Below are 19,455 nucleotides of genomic sequence, written 5' to 3' on the forward strand. Positions count from 1 at the left end.
ACAAAGATAACATCGAAAGACAGAACAAAATTCAAAACGAGCAAGTCATAGCTGGTGTAACAGTTTAGAGTTTTAGGCCAGCATTGTTTTACTTCACAAAGACACCGCAGGGGACAGTGTTATTCCCTATCATGAACCATTCGTTTGGTATTGTTTGGCCGAGGTTGGGCCAGCTTAACATGCCGGGATACATGCCTCACTTCAGTATATCACCAAACAATAATTAAGAGATTTCCCGCTTTATAAAGTGTTTGCCGGCACCGTCGAGAGCTTTGAAGACACGCAAAAGAGACTGTATCCTTTCTCAAAGGGAGTTGTTTACCAGGCAAATAGGTACACTTGACCGTGACCATATTTTCGAGTACAAATAGTTCAAAACAGATGATGGCGCAACGCTGACAGATACAGCAAGAAGTGGACGCTCAGCGCAGACATGGCTTTCATGGTCGATGGAAAACCAGTAAAACCCGCATCAAGATCACGCACGTGAACTTCTCAAGCGAAAATAACATTACTATTTAAAGGTTACTCTTCCAGTAGTAGCCCTGCAGGTCTAAATATTTCTTCCTGAAGATGTTGGTCGTGCTACAAAAGGTTCATATGCCCCTATTGGTCTTGATTTCTGTCTGTCTATCTATCCACGGTCCGTAATCTATATATCTATCTATCTATCTATCTATCTATCTATCTATCTATCTATCTATCTATCTATCTATCTATCTATCTGTCTGTCTGTCTGTCTGTCTGTCTGTCTGTCTGTATGTATGTATGTATGTATGTATGTATGTATGTATGTATGTATCAATGTATGTAGCCCACTGTCTCTCTCCCAGTGTTTTTCTTTCTGTATATTTCTTTCTGTCTTTCTTTCTGTCTTCCACACTCACTCTCTCCCTACATTTATTTTAAATCTTGAAACTTCTTCTGTAACATTCCTTCTTTTTCCTTGCTACATTATTGCTTACGTGACGGTTCCCCATTCACAGATTCAGGAGACCAATGCTCATCTTGTTACCGAACACCCGTATCATACAAGATCACTACAATTCCAATTGCCTCTCTCAACACAAAAGTCTTTTTTTTTTTTGTCTGCGATTATGTTCCATTGTAGAGAATAGGTCTTTTACCCCCGAGCGTTAAAAATAATCAGTATTCTGCCCAACTACTGATTTCTGCTAAGCGCATGATTATTGTTACTGATTCCAGTTGCCCACAATGCATTAGTACACCTCGGACAAGCAGAAAATATACATGCGTGGACAAAGTGATAAATGACAAAGGGGTGAGCTCATCCCTCCCAATAAGATTATTATTATTTAATGAATGTAACATTTAAGTGATCTCTCTCTCTCTCTCTCTCTCTCTCTCTCTCTCTCTCTCTCTCTCTCTCTCTCTCTCTCTCTCTCTCTCTCTCTCTCTCTCTCTCTCTCTCTCTCTCTCTCTCTCTCCACACAGACGTGTTTCCATTTTTATTTTATTCATATGTTTCACCAAATATTTGGCGATGTATGAAACTGACGAGAATTCAACAGATTTAGAAGACGTTGTATATTGACAATAAGGCGTCGTAAGGTGTACTTTTGCCTTTCAAAGTGCTTCATACTGAAGAATGACAAAATGCACGCAATCTATTAGACGAAAATTATGAAAGTATAATCACAAGTTACATTAAAGCACGCTTAAGAAAATTCCTTATTCTTTGTTCTCGTTTTGCCCCTTTGTATCACAAACATTTTTTTTCTCCGAAGAGTATTGAAAGGACCGGGCGGTATAACCCTCGTATATGTGATATAATTTATCACTGTTGACGCTGTTGGTGCAAGGGTTGGCAAAAGTCACAAGTTGAGGCACACAATATATGACACCGTCGCTGAATGTTTCCAACCTTTGCACATGAGTACGCTCGCAATATTTCAAGGAGGCTTTTTTCTTTGACACGCGCACTAAAAAAAGATACTGCGTTTCAGGCTTTTGTCGCCGGGCAGTTCTTTTATGCCAGGCAGTTTTCGGATTGGATAGTCGGTGTGGGCGCCACGGCAGTTGCACCGAAATCAATCGTGACTATGGGAAGAAAAGCCAATTTCTGTTCCCTGTCATTTTGTGGTGTATACGCTTTGACCTCGGCCTCGGATTTGCGCTAAGGGGCTTAATATTCTGTGAGATAGCGAGGAGAAAAGACACAGCCTTCGATCAAAGACCGTCTAATCTCATCGATTTTCAAGACTGTAATCTCCAGGAACAGACAGATCGTGCACAAAACAAATGCGACAGAAGAAATAAGGAAGAATGTGAAATGTTGAAAAAAGAAAATACAGAGCAGAGAGAAATAAAAAAAGAATATATGCTGAGACTGTTTTAGTCTAGGACGTCGCGCTGTTGATAGCATTGGCTTCGTAATTCAGAATCGTCTCAATCAGCGTTCACCAAATCTTTGCCCTGGGGTCAGACAACAAAACCTCTTGTTCCCAAGAATTTGACAGAAGTCACCGATACATAGTTGTTTGTCCGCTTCTGGATAATTAAGATCAGTGGCGGCCCCCGCGCGATGGGACCGGTCCCGCACCAAGGACTTTTTCTACCTCCCCTTATTGTACTACGTCACCCGCCAGACAATATTTCCCCCCTCGGTATTTGTTCTGTTGTGTCTTCCTGGGATTCGACAAATATTCTTCTTTCATTCAATCATTAGCCTGAAATATACATACAGCTGCAATTTATTAGGAGCAATGAAAGCAATTTAATTGGAAGAAAGAGATAAATCGCTGTACCCATATTGTGGCTGAAGATTCCTATTTTAATTTGCCATTGATGAGTGAGACTCAAGAGTCCATTCAAGTTCATTGTGAATTGTTCAGGCCAAGTGAAGCCAGCCCTGAGACAAGACCCGTCCCCGTTTCGTTAATTGCGAAGGGGGTTCTTCAGTTTAGCGTTGTCTGGACCAGACAATTCAACCACGGGTCAGTTAACAGTGTTTTAAACGCCGGGTTTTGCCCCTCCGGCTAACGTTATGGTTTCCAATTAATACTATATTCACTTTCGATGTCAACAACATGGCGAGATTGACCAAAGGTGTCAGCCTTGCCCATTGTCTTTTTTCTTCCTCTTTCATTAAGGAAAAGTTGATAAAGAGAACCGCTCAATTGTTCTAGCCGCGCCTGGTACCCGTCGTCAGCGGTACCGCGGTAGTGGCGGCCAATGCCTCGCGGCAACTGAATTGTGTATTCCAGCACTCACTAAGGCTGGACGCATCGTACACATTGCGTGTACAGCGTTCATAATGAAGACATACTTTCAGCTGACGTTTTGACTGCGTCATGTTTATAGAATCGAATGAATTTTCAGGTTCGGTTTTCGTCTCTGGTCAAAACAGGGGTGACAATAACGGCCTCTCAGTTCGTTTTGAAGGCCTAAATGCACTGTATGTGCTCATATGTGTGCTGTATGTATAGCAGAGAGTGGTGTACTGCGGGTCAAACGTACTGCGGACTTGCGAGAAGAGGCCGTGAAATTTTACACTAAACCAATTAGCTACTGTACATAACATCTTCTACCGAAATTCCAAGCATCTCAAAACATAATATACATCAGTATTCAGCCATTCGTCGACGGGGCTGTCAGGATAATTCATAGTACGCTGTTCACATGGGAAATACTATAAAAAAAAATTCTGGGCTTTTTCTTTCATCGATATTATTATTCTATGGTGAGGTGTGACGACGTTTCCAATCATACGCGAATTCATATACATTAAAGAGGTGCACGTTTCAAGCAGTTTCTAAGATCAGCAAAATTTTTAAGGCATTCTATTTCTGTTTTTAGGCGCGAAAATGAAATATACAGTTGAGTAGAATCGTTTTCCTGTTCACGCCAATACGAAAAACACAGAAAGCGCGACCTGCGCGCACAATAAGGCACAGATCTCCGGTTCATCGTTAATTATCTTTTGTTTGGGCACAATAAAAACGTTTTTGTTTTGATTATTTCGGAGTGTTTAAGCGTATGTTTCTAAACAGTTGATTTAGTGACTGTAAATAGTCTGCGATCGGTGGCAAATCTTATCTCGTTGTCAGTGCCGAGTTTACACCAGCCCGTCCACATGACAAATGATAAATGCGGGCTATGCGCCCGCGAAATGGAGACAGATTTATGAGCCTCGACCCGCGAGAAAAGGGGGCTACAGTATCATCATTCGCCCTTTTTTGCGAATATTTGTGTTTTTGACAAACAAAGCCCACCTTAACTAGAAACAAACTGCACTGATCGTTTAATAGAGAATGATATACTCTGTCGGTTGATGACCCAAAATTGTCAAACTAAATTTATTATATTCGACAAAGTCACAGTCGATGTTTTTCGCCTCTTGTCTGTTATTGTTCGTGAATATGAAGCCAGGATAAATTCCAAATACATTTCGGGGAAAAAAATTACGCTCTCCGCATACGCATCCTGCATGATAATACACACACACGTTTTCCAAAATTTCACCTCGTGTCCATTATCTATTGCGAATATGAATCATTAGTATGTATGTATTAACCAAAGAAAAATTAATTTTTAAACACACTCCGAAATAAATTACGCGTCTGTATCCTCCCTGATGCATATACACACAGGTTTTTTCAAATTTGCAGAATGTCGAAGAGAGACTGTGATTTTTGTCGTTGAATGAAAATGTTGATTGAAAATGATTGAGAGCGAGTGGAATGTGCCTAACGCTCCTTTGTGTTGCGTTATTGGCTTAAACTGAATTGCGTGCTGCTTGCTGCTGCATTGTACGTTGGCTTTATTTTGTCAATGTAAAGCGATTCTAGACAAATTTGATTACTACTGTACAAATATTTTCATGCCAATTATCATCATCGATACGGATTACAGAGTCGTCTCGACGACTTCATTCCTCTGAACCCGAGATCTCGCGTGACAGATCGAGTAAATTGCTTCATATGTTCGAGGTTTTTTACGGAATGTGAGGTACGATATAAGTTGGTCCAGCTACATAATTTCATCCAAACAAAAATCGTCGCTGCTTTCTTCAGAAAGACGGTTCGTGTTGATATAGCGTGAACGGGAGAAATTTGCTAGAAAACATATGTCATATGTTTTCTCATCGTTCGCAAATTTCTCCAAAAAGTACCAGCGTCACTACCTGACTTGTCTGAGGAGGGGTGTATTAGCGACCAGACGTGCTAACGATGTCGCCTGTTTCACGATCGATGACATTTGATCAGTGTCATAAAAGTTGGAAACCGTAGAATGTTTGAAAACATCATAAAACATCTCAATAGCCAAAACTTAGCACACGCTGTGGCGTGGGTTGCACCTTATACTGCGTTTTACAGCTCTATTAAACTGTAACTCTCTCTACTCCAAAATTCATTAAGTAACGCCTAGTTCCCAACTTGTCATCTCAAACTGTAATTTTGTGAGTCAGATGGTATACTGATGACTGAATTTTGGTCGAGATTAGAATTTCTAAACAGTAACATCGCATAATGTACCGAATGCGCTATGTTTGCAGCGCTAATACAGTGTATGTTTGTATATTGCAAGGCATGGAATAAGAAAATGATGAAAATATTATCAAATATTACAACAGTTGTCCTTTCTCGCATATTCATATTCCTCTTAATTCTTTATGTAGACAAGTATACTTTTATTATCATTTCACAACGTTCGCCTTCGCCGACTTCTCCACTGCCTCCGTCCAAGTATCACCGTATACTGCACAGATATCTCCGAATATTTATATCTAGTGTAGTAGCGATGGCACGGCCGCGCTGGCGCCGGGGTCAGGGGTAGTATGGGATTCGGGCAGGACGGGTACCCGTGTATGTTGCATTTACAGCTGCAGCCCCGGAACTTCCACGGCACATCCTGCACAGGGCGCGATGGATGACTGCGCGTAGAATTTCCCAATTCAAATTCAGCGTACAGTTCCGTCTTCTCACACTCATCGCTAGTATTTCCACACATTTGGGAAATTGTTCCTTTCAACTTGGGCTGACCAAGCTTTAATATGTCTTTTTACCAGACGGGAGAATCGAAGACTCGAAAATGTATCGAAAATAATGAAACCTAGATGAGCAATAACTGAGAAATGACATGTTCGTCGTTGTGAAACGGAATGGGACTCTAGTCTTGTGTCCAATGACAGGAATATTTTCGTCGACGTATAAAACTATTCATTGGGTATGAGTCAAACAGGTTAAACCAATTACCACCGGCAAACACTCGTTTCTGAAACTGATTTCAACTATAAACATGCAGTAGCTTTAATTATCGATGTGTTTGTAAACATTTTACTAAGTCCCTCTTTGTGTATGCCTCCCGGTTTACACTATCTTATGAAGAACATATTCTCATCAACTCTTACGTGAACGTGGTGTAATTTTTAATGATGGACAAAGCAAGTCTCTTTCGAAGCGGTACATGATGGTGGTGGTGGGGGGGGGGGGGGGGGAGGCCTTTTTTGTGCGTGTTCACATTTGATCCAGGAAGAAGCGCGTAAGTGAACAAGGACTGTCTTGGGTGTCCGTGATTGCCGCGAACAGTATACGTGCATCTTGGCACCTGCGGGTAAATAACTTCTCAAGACTGAGGGTTCCCAGGCGGATAAAACTGACCTGTCCGTCATCCCTTTCTCATGTTTTAAGCCATAAATTAAGTTCAGAAGCCCCGGCTCCGATGACTTGTCTTACAAGTCAAATGAACCGTATCAGGGGCGGGCGTGCTACCGATCGCGGTGTTATCACCGGCTAGGCGTAAAAAACCGTGGCTGCACATGCAGGAGTATATTGTATAGAAGCTACCGTATCGAATAGCCGAGGTTCCGTGTCAGTGGTTGAGTGCTCCGTCTTTCAGTCGCGCCCAGACGTCTTGAAAGTGCTTCTACTTCACTCTAGTTAGAATATGACAAACGATATGATAAAACTGGCACGAGCAGTCCGATTTATCTAAATTATAGGGGTCAGAAGTTATCTTAAATTCTTCTGCGCTTTGCCTGTACCGCCAGAGTGGGCGCCCTTTACGCCGCGAGGCAGCGCAACGAACAGTGGGAGACCATGCCGCCGAATTGCATTTCAAAAGTCAACACTTTGACATCAAATATTGATATCAATGAAAATAATTCTTTGTATTTGTAAATATTTCAATTGTTGTACATTTTGTGTTGACTGAAGGATGTTTTGCCTCATTAAAAAAAAAATCAATTTTCTGTAAATATGCGGAACAAATAAATACATGTGGCTGTTTTCAAATACAACATTTTGCAGCTTGAAGAAACAGTAGTCGGGTCGACAAAACAAATGTGTCAGTTTTCTCGCGGCTCCGGACGCCCCAGCCCGCGATGCAACAGCCCGCTGATCCGCAACAAAGAAACACGGGCAAGCCTTCCTTTTTTGAGAGGGGAACTGAGGACGCAGCTTTTTCTCTGCTAAAGGTGAAATTTTCACTATTTCTCTCGCGGGAAGGCGGGCAACCACCCGTTTCAGTCATATGTTTTAATCTGTTTAATTTCATCCTGTACCTTTTTCATTATTCAAGGAGATGTAAGTATATATCTTTGTTCCTCTTCAGCTCTTACTGGAGAAAAATTGCATGCACAAGAAAGGCGAAGACAAACAATCTACTGATGACGACGACAACGATGATGGTGGTGATGGTGGTAAACAAGTTTCTACACCGTCAAAATGGGGCGAGGAAAATGGCCGGCGGAGTTCGAAGCAGACGCGGAAGCCGACCAGCTGTTGCACCACACATCGCTGCCAGCTGATGCGCTCGGAGATGGAGTGTCGTTCTCACTCTCTCACATAGAGCCACAAACAAAATAAAAAACTGGGAGAGAAATCTCTAGGAAAAATACGCGAGTGTAGCAGAGTGCGATGAGGATCTACAGTCAGTTGGGACTCGGTAACAGTTGTAGTGCAATAATACTCAAATCATATTATTTTTTAAAACGAAAACAGAAAAGCCGAAGGACCCCAGGCCACGAACGAGATTCGTTTGACACTATCATGGCCATGCGGGCCAACAAATTGAAACAAATAATAACTCTTGAAAAGTGTTACCTGCTCAGTGAAGGATAAACACGCAAACGCTCAGAAAAAATGGCATTCCAAAATTGGCCGGCTTTGTAGATAAATGATAAATTCTGTATTATTGTTCGTCTCTTTCTCACGCTTTCATTTTTTTTCTCAAAGTCCCAAATTGTGTCGTTTGTCGTCAACTCTTGAGGAAGTCGGGGAAAACTGTACAGTTGATCGCACAGAATAATTGCTATTATTAGCTTATTGAAAAACCATAAAAGAAAACTAGTTATCGTCGTGGCGTGTGCAGTAATAAACAAATTGCTTCTATTTCCGTCGTGTCGCTGAGACAATCTGGAAAACGAGGCATCGCCGTGAGCATTTCTCTCACGCAGTGTAATCTGCAGTGATGGTCAAAACATCACCCGTAGAAAGCAAGCAAGAAGACATCAGAAGTACGCTTTTCAAACAGGTTTAATTGGCTATTTGTGCTCGGTTTCGCGGGAATGAATGCGCAATCTTTTGTTCAATGGTTGCGGGTTTGGGCTATTGTTTTGGCACGAAAACGGTGAGTTCGCACAGCCCGGCCACGTTTCATAGCGATGTTCCTGGGCTACAAGCGGGAGATAATGATGGTATGGCGTGGTTTAATGAAGAGAACTCAGTGAGCGATTATTTTCTGTCGGAGACAGGGACATCTGCAACAATTGCTTATCTTGTTCACACCTCACTCCCACCTACAATTTTGCCCCAACCCATGACCACTGCAAGCTTACAATCTTCCTAAATATATGCAACTTCAGTGTGTGAACAGGGGCACATTATTCTCGAATGAGAGACTACCAGCTTAAAATATTTTAAAGCTCAAGACAAAATATTGATTTTTTTACATATGTACGCACAGCAGCGAACAATTTTGTTCCCCTGAGTTCACAGTGCCTGCCTTAGATTCAACCTGTGTGGCAAAACTTTTGGAAAGTCATCATGTTCATGGATAATTACAAATACGTATGTCAAGATTAATAATTCTGCGCATTTCTTTAGCACAAATATCGATGTTCAATGGGTCCTGCAAAAGTGATAATTTCGTCTTTGACTGATTCAAACGCACTGGACTGTCTTGGTTCTGAAAATAGCGACCTCATTTTGCGACGCTGAGAATTGCACAGGCAACTGAATATTCGCCTCCAAAAGAACAGAATTCAATATTTTTTTGAAGCAAGCTCTTCAAGTTGAATCTCCCATACAAACCATGAGTTTACGATTCTCCACTGTGTACTCGGTACAGCATGACCCAAAGACTTACTCCAAGTCAGTAGGCATACAGATATCAAAACAGCGTAAATTGAAGGAATATACTTCGGCAGACTGTAGCGTCAGTGTAAGCTGTTACATATAGTCGTGGTTGGAACGCGCTAGGCCAGTCAGTATGTAACTACTGCCGGGAAAGCCACAAGCGACGGAGACCAGTCTACATCCGTCGTAGCCCCAAATTGGAATTTTATCGCTCATGTCGCCCGTTCATACCAGCTCGAAGGGAAAATACCGCCCCGACAACTGTTCCACCGGTAAATTTTTATTGTGACCGAACGCTGGTGAGCATATCGTTATAAGGTGACGGCGTTCGCATAAATGGTAAAAGCGGAACTCACGACAAATGCCCTGGCGGTAACTCTGGTCTCGACGTTGGTAATTTATGAGCACCAATACGTCATCCCGTCGCACAAATAAACTCCGGGTATTGTATTTAAATGTGACCAATGCCGTCTAATATCATCATTAGATATTATTGTCTGTGTCTACTCATGAAAAAATGAAATGACGGCAGGAAAAGTAGTTTTAAATGGCAAATAAAACCCGCACCGCGATTGCAACGTGGGTGCAATGCCAAAAATGCTCGACAAAAATTTGATTCTTGTACAGCAACGTACACGTCCCTGTTATTACATAGAACATACACTCTACTGCATACGAACGGTTTGTGCTTTTACAAACCCGATAACTTGTGAAGGGTGTTTGTGTAATAAAATGTTATTTCACAGTGTGCTGGTCACAATTGCGCCAACTATTGTAATATATATGTTGTTGCAGTCAATATTTGTAAGAGACATTGTTTCAGACAGAATAATTTCATAACCTTTCTAAAAGTCAACGTATTTTATGCGACGAATTCTCCCGGTCATGATATGAAGCATTTGATCTTGCTTTTTATGAAACGATGGGCCCAAGTTAAGAATATAAACTCGTGCCCTAATTTGACCGGCATAAATATGCCTTTTGTCGGAAAACTGTAGTGGGTTTGCTGACGAAACAACAACAAATAAGTAGCAATAAAAACAACAGAACGGAGTCCGTCTAGGGTTTATTTTAAGTACATCATTTCGCTCAAGGGCAAGCGGGCAAGCGGTAGAATCGAAAACTACTTGTAGACCCACCTTGTGAGGGCGACATTCTCCTTGTACATACGAGATCTCGACCTGATGGTTGCTGTAGCTGTCTTCCCGAAGGAAAAACTTATTCATCCATTCATTGATTCATTTATTCATTCACTCAATTATTCGTTCTTTCGTTCCATCCATCTATCCATCCATCCATTTATCCATCCATCCATCCATCCATTCATCCATCTATCCGTCCATCCACCCATCCAGTCATTTCACCCATTCTTTTGTTGGTATGTTCATTAATTCCTCCACCCATACCTCTCACGGTACGGCAATTTACCACGGTACAAATTATGACTTTGTCCTGCCAGGGATGGAAAATATTCTTCAAGCTACCTCAATGATGAAAATCCCGAGACGTACTTTTCAGTCACAGTGCTACCTGCTGCCATCAATTTTGCCTTTACTCGTCTCCGGAGTAAAAGGCACAAGACTAGTAAACTTACACGCACTCGATAGTACACGCACTTGATATTACCAGCACTATCTGAACCGTCTCGTACACAAACGACAGATAAATAGAGCTCCGTCACTTTTTGTGTATTATCCGTTATTTCCTTTATCTTTTTTTAAAACACTTTTTTCAACAGTAACACTGAATCATTTTACACTGTGCCTTGTGTCGCCAGGCAAGACTAATATACTATACTCTGTGTTTCAACATACTTTAGGGAAGGGAAAAAGAAATAAAACGGTTTTCTATAATAAAATAATTGAAAAATATTCTAATGCTCCTGCTAAGGGGCCGTCGAAAATAAAGGCTGATGCACGACAAACGTAATTCTTCGTTTAGGGGGGAGGGGGTAAAAGCTCATTTCGTTTTTTATGTGCGTCAAAATGGCATAAGGATTTTCGTCTCGTGAACGCAATACTACCTTCGCGTTCATCGAGAACAGAATGACCACAAAATACGGGGAAAGAAAAGACAACGAACAGACATAAATTTGAAATAAAAACTTGTATGCTTTTTCAACGTGAAACATGTACGTGAAACATTTTCCTACATTGAAATGCTCTGTGCGCGTCACAAAGTGGAGGTTTATTAATTAATATGCACTTCCGGTATTTTTTTCACGGGCGTGCGGATCGGAGAGGTGCGTGTTGGTTTGTCAGAAACGGCATCATTATACGAAATCGATTTCGCATAAGAACTTTCCTTTTTGAGGGGGAGGGAGGGGGTTTCAAGTAAAACGAAGGAATTACGTTTCCTGTGCGTCAGCTTTTATTATCGACGGCCCGTACACCCGTAAAAAGCTGCTCGGGGACGGATATTCGAACTCTCAAATTTTTGCAATTCTTTTCTGATTTACCCTTTGTTGGGGCTCATTTTAAAGCTCTTGGAGTAAGAAAAAATTTATCTCTTTGTTAGTTCGTAAATCGAAATTTTTCCCATACAGAATGAACGCAGGGATGGTAGCCATTTTGAATTTCAAATATCGATAAATGTAACGTAATTCGTATCTCTTGTCTAAGTAGTAAACTGGTGACTCCCGATTTTTATCCTCGATTTGGCAAGAGACTGGTTGAAAGTTTCATTGAGGAAATTTTGAGCAAAAGTTTCAGTCTTTCACTTTTGCGCCGCTTATCACTTCAAAGAAATGTCAAATAAGATAATCCTTGTGATTGATAACTATTGTTCTGTGAAATTTGCTCATTAGAGACAATTTGTCGAGGGTAATTGGTACAGGGCCGTAGCCTGCAGGGGGAGGAGCAGCTGCCCCCCCCCCTCCACACAATTTTCCACACTGACAGATATTTTGACCGATATATGTTTACAAGGCGTCTGTTTTGGTCCACCATATTGTGCAGGCTCATTTTGCTGTTCATGGAGTTTATAAAGATCTCAGCTTTTCCTCGTATGTCAGCCATAATTTTGAATTTCAGGTGTTGGTAAATCTTGGGTTTTTTGTTCTTCAGTAACAACTTTTGCACGGTGGCTCCTGATTTCCAGTCTTTGAGTATTAGTTTAGTATTTCGAAAGGAAATGGCTGAAAGTTAAACGGAAAGTTTGGGCAAAAGTTTAAGCCTTTCAATTCGAGGCGTATATTACCTTCATGTGTTCAAAACGGTGCCCTACATAGGTTAAATCCCCTATTGGAAACAGAAGTCTTACAGCATTTTAAAGATTTGAGACTCCGAATATCTGTCCCCATGCCACATTCCACATTTTCTAACCTCAATGACACTGAATTGATTCCGGAGTGCGAATCGAAAATTAAAATTCGGCTTTGATAATAAACATCGTACAATATACTCGTACGGACTTTCATTGACAGGTGGGAAACCGCGGCATTTTGTTACGGTTTTTGGAGTTAAACAGAAAAAAACCCACGGTTTTTAAAGACAGAACGAAATAATGAAGAATTATGTGCATAATGACAATGTCGCTAATGGAGCTTAGCTGAAATGATATTAGGGTCTGTCAAGTGTTAAACCGTGCTATGTAATACTCTTTCACTTGTTAAGCTCCAGCGGGCTCACGCGTCACCTCCCTACAGACTGTAATTCGGCGAAAAAACGTAACAAAATACATCCCTTAATGTAATTGCACTTCCTGTTTTCGCAGAATGAACAAAGAAATGTTAATCTCATGGCATCGGAGGTGACTGATCACATGTTCAAATATTAAAATACTTCCTGTGAATTCTCTTAGGACTGATTAATTCTTTTTTTTATTTCAATGCAATCAGGAGTAATTTTGTCTTCAATTTATGTAATTCGGTTAATATCTACTTTTATCTAGAGCTTGACGAGTGGGACCAATTCTGGGAGATAAAAGCTCTAGATTTTTGCCCCAAAACTTTGATAACTCTAACTTTTTATGCATTTTCCCCTTTGCTTTTTAATGCCTATAAATTGTAGTTCCTGTTCTACTAAAAAAAAATGCCTGGTCTTTCAACATGTCTACCGTGAAATGGTGTGGTTGATAAACCGGTGCTTGTTCCGTACCAGAATTCTCATATCAGCGCGTGATCTTGGCGTCCATTTTGTACGCAACGCATTGCGTTGGCGAAGCTAACACTGGGTCTTTATATACACTTTAACGAAAAGAAGAAGAAAAGATATTAGTTTTGTAGTAAAAAGACAATGAAAATGTCATCTAAAGCTACGGCAGTTGCTTCCTGGTACCAGTGGCAAGTTCCTTGTGAGCAGATATTCGGACTCGGGTAATCGTCAAAATCCTGTCCAAGATTACCCTACAGCCATTTTGAACTCATTTTAAAGCCTATTGGGAAGATTAAAGAGACAATGACCGTGACCTTTAATCACATTTTCATTATATTTGTCACATAAAAAGTCTATTTTCTTCCTCTTACCTTCTGTCATTGACAAAATTGCGCTTTTTTTTTCGGATATCATCGAACGCGATTGGAAGTCTTTTGGGATAATTGGATGGTGAATTTATAAAATATGAAGATCCAATTATCCTAAATTAGTTCAAGTCGTGTTATTGGTATCTTTCCTCATGTTGCTGTGTTATAGCTTCCTGTTTGCCTTCTTCACCAGTCATCCCCGTCTCGTCCCGGATTCAGTGTCACAGCCATTTTTGCAGTTTTTCAGTATTTGCTGTTCTTTATAGTGTCCAACTTTTGCTTAGTTTTTCAATAACTGATCATCATATGTTATTACCTTTTCGTCTGATTTCAATTTTGCTTTTCGTCACAAAAATTGAAATGATTTGATATGTACTTTTCTGTACAGGAGTTTTGTTTTAGTAATAAACATTCATTTGAAAAATCAAATCTTCTCTGTAAAGTGTGTTGAAGACTTGAAAATGTGTTGCATTGTTTAGTGTGTGTACACAATACATCGTCATTTCGGACACCAATGCCTGCTGAGCTTCCTTTGTCAACGATAACATTTGGCATTACATTCACACAGGTGGTTTTGATGAATTTAGCAGTAATGGATTTCGATATTATATTAGAAGTAGTACAAAAGACAGTATTTCACAGAGAGACAGGAAAAAATCATTGAAAAATACATGAAATATTTCCGTCAATTGAGCTTTAAATTAGCCGTAAATTTTTTAATGCATTATTAGCTATCTTTGTGGTCCACCCCCGAGCTCCGTAGTCGACGACCGAACATAGGTCTAGACTGGAATTCTTTTGTTAACAGTGACATTGAATAATTACACTCCACGCTTTGTATCGGCATGGCTGTCACCATGCCAACGCAGTGATGCAAAACCCAGTGCGTCTCATCACAGTTTAGCAAAGATAGTTAATGTCGTGTTTGTGAATATTGTGCAAGTTGGAACTTTCCCACAGCGAGACAATATCCAATGACGAGTTATTAAACTAATTCGTATTTAGGCCGAAGGTGGGTGTGGGAGGGTAAATTGCGTAAAACCCGTAATTACGATAATTACGCCGTGTTCCGAGAAATTTAATCTCGATTACGTTTGAAAATACCGTCCCATCATATCGCACCATTGTCTTTTGTTTGTTTGTTGTTAGTTTGAGTCACAAAAGACTTTGTCGGAAAATTCGATCAAATAATTGTTCCAACGTAATCGAGTATATTGGCTCGATTATCTAATCACGAACGTCTCTGAAAGTCTTGAGAGTAAAATTTTGCATTTTAGTCACGTGGTAAGTAACTAACCTCTGTGTCCATTATTAGAGTCAAATGTACAGAAAAATTCAACTACTAAAAGAAAGGCCTACACTTAAAATCTTAATCAAATACCTACTTCTTTTAAAATAACACGATTGGAACTAATATGGGTGAATTGGATCTTCATACTGTTCAAATTTCTCAAAAAGTGTTAGGTCCCTATATCTGAATGTTGCAATATTACAAGTTACTCATAAAAAACAAGTGTATAGCTTAAAAAGAAAAGCAGATGAGCTTAAATTTGCAGATTAAACCGACATGACTTCACCATCCAATTATCCCAAATTAGTCCAAATCGTGTTGAATTATAATTTGTCACAACTTAAATATTAGCCACATACAATCAAATAGTATTATGTCTTTCCTTCCGCTGTATCTCAAGTATTCGTCGGGAGTAAGTAAAATTTATTGACGTCACACTGACATCAACAAAATGCAATTATACAGAGAAAATGGTAGTATATTTGACAGTCAACCTCGGTCAGGTGAAATGAGAGTCAAGCCGCGCAAGTACCTTGTTGCTAAACTAGTGTGTGCGCCCTCAACGGTGGTACCAGCAGCACCTTTGATCAACCTTCTCTTCAAGTTTCAAACCATTCTGGATTTTCTTTTCAGCACCAATTGAAGCATTTTATTTCGTCTCCTTTGTCTGCTTAAATAGATTTGATTTCACTTCAAAACCATGTACATTCAATTTTTAGAACGCGCCTCGGGGACAGATATTCGGACTCTCAAAATTCTACGATTCTTCTCTGATCTACCACCTTTGGGAGCTCATTTTGAAGCTCTTGGAGAAAGAAAACTTTCGCCGTCTTAGTTTTTCGAAAATCCAAAATTTAATTTCTCCACTAAAGAGTTAACACAGGGACTGCGGCCATTTTGAATTTCAAATGTCGCAAAATGTTGAGGGCAATTTGTTTCGCTAGTTGATGTTCCAAACCTTGCACGGTGACCTCAGATTTTTATTGTTGATTTGGTAAGAGAAAGGTTGAAAGTTTCATTTAGGAAAGTTTGAGCAAAAGTTTAAGTCTTTCTCTTTCGAGGCTCATATAATATCTTAAGAGGCACTGGATCGGTCGCGCTAGGGTGTTTTGTTCAAAACAGCAATATGTCCACACATGTCATCACTTCTTCTTTGAGGGGGCGTAAATCAAAAATTCAAAATCTTCAACATCTGCCGGTAAGTTCATTTCCGCACAATACGTGCGTCATGCCTCGGATTCTGTGCAGCAGGAAACGGGCGGCCCTGTGGTTGTGTTCAAAAATATCCATCATAAGTTTAGGACAAATAAAAAAAGATTGTTTCTAGTCATCGTGCGCGTCATTTAATCAGAACCTGCAAGTCATATCTTTTTTTTTTTTTTACATACTCATCATATCAATACGGCTATCCTTGATATCCCTGTTTGCATGTCCAAACATGCTAAAAAGAAAACGGAAGTATTATGCAACCAGTGATAAAAGACAATAACTGTTGCATCAATAGTGCCAAAGCAGCGTTGCTAGGAATACAAAAACAATTTTTTTTGCCTTACATTCAAATTCATCGATGTCGCTTATTGCAGCTCTTTCACTTGAGACGGAAACTTTGCATACAGGCAGTTGCATCGACAAATTAACACCTGAAAAATTGATTTTACCGTGATACAAATACCTAAGGCTCGCATTTTTTATGATTTTACTTTGCGCTTGGCAATGTATATAATTATTTCAAAGCCCATTAGCCGTAACTTTATATTATACGTTATTTCGTTATTTTAATGATTTTAGTCTCAAACTAAAACAAGTTAATGTGAACGAACTTCCCGAATTATGTGCACACGCCTATGGTTTTGTAAAATAAATCACGCACGGATAACCACTCATGTACAACCACCCCTATGCAAATAAGCCAGAGGCTATGGACATAGTGAATACACACATTGCTATCATCAGAAAAACGATAAATCGAGTCTTCAAAACTTCTGCATCCTAATCAACCGACAATGTTTAGGTTTTTCACGGGCCTCTCGGCAAAAAAGCGTTTTGAATAAAACTGAAGAGCGTCTCAACAGCCTGGATTGAACGATTCTTTCGTTTGCGCCTGGCGATTAGTACTCATCCGTACGATATTGCTGGCCCGATATCTATACGTCAGTTTCGAACTTAAATAAATCTACTACTTTAATCCCAAAACAAACGGTTTAGATACTATGACTATGAGCTCACTGCCACATTGCTGAGTTTCCCGTGTTTCGCTTATGCTCTACTTTGAAATTGGCAACGCGTTTTGTGGACAGTTTCAAACCAATGCAAGTTGTTTCTGTAAACAGTTCAAACAACAAACTAGTGTTAGATGTGATGTACGCTACTATTCTCCTCTGATAATGAGTTATTATATCCGACTTTGCATTCTTAAGGCAGAATACGCCCCAGGGACAGATATTCAGACTCTCAAACTTTTAAATTCTTTCACTGGTCTACCACTTGTTGGGGGTTCTCTTTGAAGCTTATGGCGTGAAGAAAGTTTTCACCGGCTTATATTTGTAAAAATAGAGTAGGATTAACACAGGGATGGCGGCCATTTTGAAGTTCAAGCTGTCATTTAATATTTGGTTCCAAACTTGTTTTTCCAGTACCAGATTTTGCACGGTGACCCCAGACTTCCATTCTTTATTTCGAAAGGGAACAGGTTAAAGTTTCCTGGATAGAAGTCTGACAAAGTGCTAGTCTTTAAATTTCGAGGCGCGTTCCACTTTAAAGGAGCGCTTTTGTTCACAATTACGAAGTCGTTAATACACTTTACATAATTGAATGTTAACATTTTCGCGCTTTGAGCGTAACTGTCGTACATGATCACAGCGCCAGCTAAGGTTTAAACTGAAAACGTTTGACAATGTGTTGTTCTTTCCGGTAACGTCAAGTGACTTTTCTTGTCCGAGTCAAGTATAAACTTGAGTTTTGTCTCTTGATGACGTTGAGTATAATATTAAAAAAATGTAGTTGTATTGGAAGGGCAAAGAACAGAAAAAATTTAAAAATTAAAAGGCATTCAATTTTCCTTTTATTGACGTTATTATCGTTTTGTCGATGTTCGATTTCGACTAAAACTGACAGAGTCAAGAGGCTTCATATAAAAATCTCTGCGCGCCATTTTTTCCTGCCCCTCAAAAAAGGTTAATGAGAGAACATGAAGAGATGAAAGTTGGAAGGTGAAGATAGCTCTGATGCTTTCAAACCTCTCGTAGAATGCAGGGGACGCCAGAGATCTTGACGAACGGAAAATTAGGAGTAGAGCGAGCTGAAAAATAAGTAAACGGACGTCAAATAAATCTCTGCCGTTTATTTGTTCGGCAGTTATTACGAGGCAGCGAATCAGAGGATGGCATACGGACCGTCATAGAACACATAAATCTTGCAAGCGACTTTCGACTGATCATTAATAAGGCAACTGAGCAAATGTGGCGTGCAAATCCAAAGCCGTAGTCTGGCCGCATGTAGGTCCCCTCCGTGGAAAATTTACTGGGCTCGTGTCAAAGGGGTAGGCATACCTCTGACCCCGGCGATAGTCGGTGGGCGCCCCGAATGATGTCATGGGCCTTCCGGTCTTTGATGATAAGACGATGTAGCGGAGAAACACTAGAGAAGAGCCAATGTTCGCTGTCTTTTTTTATATCGACGGAAAGCGTTTCCGCGCCTGATTATTATTTCTCTCGTTTGCCAAATGTTATTTGTTGCGCCGACTTCCCATTTTCGGGTAGATTTACGACGATAGAGGCAAAAGTCACAACCAGTACAGTGACATTTTCACAAGTCGTTTCCACTTACGTTCATCGATCGTGGCGCTCACTTTTACTCGGGTGAAAAGGACTCCTAGCTGAAGTTTTGCTATGATTCCAAACTTTTCTAAGCAGTCAACATTCATTATAATGGCAAATCAACAAAGTGACTGATTGTTTCATTTCAAACGTTCGTTTAGATGAATTAATAATAGTTGTCGAATCTATGCCGTAGATTTGACTTCGACAGGATGTAAACAAATCCCTTAGTTTTATGTAAAAGCAAATGTAAAAATACATACATATTAAAAATTAGAAATTTCTCATTATATCGACGTTGGTTTCGTTCAACGAAAACAACGGCCAAGCTCTTGTTCCGTTGAAGGTATGTAGGAAATTATTCTCGTTCGAAGAAACGTGCAGATTTCAACAAACTAGAATTGCATCAGACACATACAGGCTGTTTTGACAAGTAGAACACAAGGCGATTCATTGTAGTTTTTTAGAGTTGAGCGAGAAAACCCATATTCAAAACAGAACCAAAAATAACGGGTAACAACAAATACATCACAGGTACAGTTAATTGAGCTTTTCAAGAAACTTCCA

The sequence above is a fragment of the Ptychodera flava genome, chromosome 13 (genome assembly GCF_041260155.1).
Source record: "Ptychodera flava strain L36383 chromosome 13, AS_Pfla_20210202, whole genome shotgun sequence".
Taxonomy (NCBI): Eukaryota; Metazoa; Hemichordata; class Enteropneusta; family Ptychoderidae; genus Ptychodera; species Ptychodera flava.